We start from the raw sequence: 1638 nt of genomic DNA on the forward strand, positions 1-1638 counted from the left end.
AATCTAGTTATTGACAGACAAATACGATGGTTCATCATACAATCTTTTTTTTTTAAAGTATTTTATTAGTTTTTTTATCATTACAATTCATTTGGGCTTAATGAACAACGTGTTGTCTGGGTTAATTTTTGCTCAGTCATAAAAGTTAAGTTCTTACTTTCTGTCTCGTTTTTCCAACCGTTGATAAAATAGGTTCCATGTTTGAAAGTATTCGGTATCTTCTTTTCCTTTAATTCTCAAGGTGAGTCTATCCATTTCCCCACAATCCAGTATTTTCTTAATTATTGCTTCCTCCGATGGTATGCTCTCATTTTTCCAGTGCTGCGCAAATACAATCCTCGCTGCTATTAATACATGTAATGTTAAATATACATTTTGTTTATCAATTTTTTCTGGCATTAAAAGTTCAGGTTTAAAATCTACATGTTTCCCTAACAAGTGTGTATTTTTGTCCAATTTTGTTTTGCTTTAATACATGTCCACCACAAGTGATAATATGTACTGGGATTTTGATTACATTTCCAACATTTACTAGACATATTTTTAAACATTTTTGCTAATCTAACAGGTGGAAAATGCCATCTATAAAACATTTTATATAAATTTTCTTTATACGAAGTAGCCATTGTCAGTTTATAATTTCTTTCCCAAAGATTTTGACATTTCTCTAATTCTATATTATATCCAAAGTTTTTTGCCCATATAATCATTGTTTCTTTCACTTGTTTGTCTTGCATTTTTAAATTCAATAAAAAATTATACATTTTTAAATCATTTTTTCATCAGACATCAACCACACCTGATCAAACATTGTCTGGTCTTTATAAAAACCGTATGTTTTAACATCTTGGTCATACCTCGATTGCATTTGTAATTGGGGCCACCATGATAAGTCAACACCTTGGTCTTCTAGCTCTTGTTTAGATTTATTTTTCCATCTGTATTCAGAATATCCTTATATGTTAAAAAATTTTCAAATTTAACTAGGTTTGGGTGAGCAAAAACTTCCATCATTGATAGCTATCCTGGGATAAATTTTTGGTTTTATCTTTTCCCATACAGATAATAATGCATTTCTTATATAATGGTTTTGAAAGTATTGTTGAATGAAAAGTCTTCATCATGGTTCAGTCCAAGCTGGGAATAAACAACATGGCCACTGCTTTAGAAAGAAGGTTGCAGTTTATTGGAGAGGAGAGCCAGACAGAAAGATGGCTCTGGAAGAAAAGAGAGCAAGCACATGTAGGGAGTAGGTTTTTATACCCTCTGGAGCCTTTTGTTTGGAGTTGTTCCTGTGGCATGAACTTTGACCTGAGTCTGAGTGTGCCCTTTGGCATCTGTGGGTTAATCCTATTATGTCCTGTCTTAGAGTTTGGGTGGGGTATGTAGATTTTAGGTGTCTTTGTCTTCCTAAGCTTCTAGCTGGGGGCCTCCAACCTTCTTGGATTATTTACATCTGCATTTCTACAGAGCTGGTTTCAGTTTGGGAGAGGGAGACTTGGGACTATTAAGAAAACTGGGCATGCTTTTCTGCCTCTTTAAGATCCTTTGAGAAAATATATTTTTCTGCCCTTTTAATATTTCCTTCTCTGGGGGGCTGACTTCCCACAGTATCTATGAGTTTTGTTCTTTTCATAC

This window comes from Protobothrops mucrosquamatus, unplaced genomic scaffold, assembly GCF_001527695.2.
Source record: "Protobothrops mucrosquamatus isolate PMUCROS unplaced genomic scaffold, P.Mucros_1.0 scaffold2272, whole genome shotgun sequence".
NCBI lineage: Eukaryota > Metazoa > Chordata > Lepidosauria > Squamata > Viperidae > Protobothrops > Protobothrops mucrosquamatus.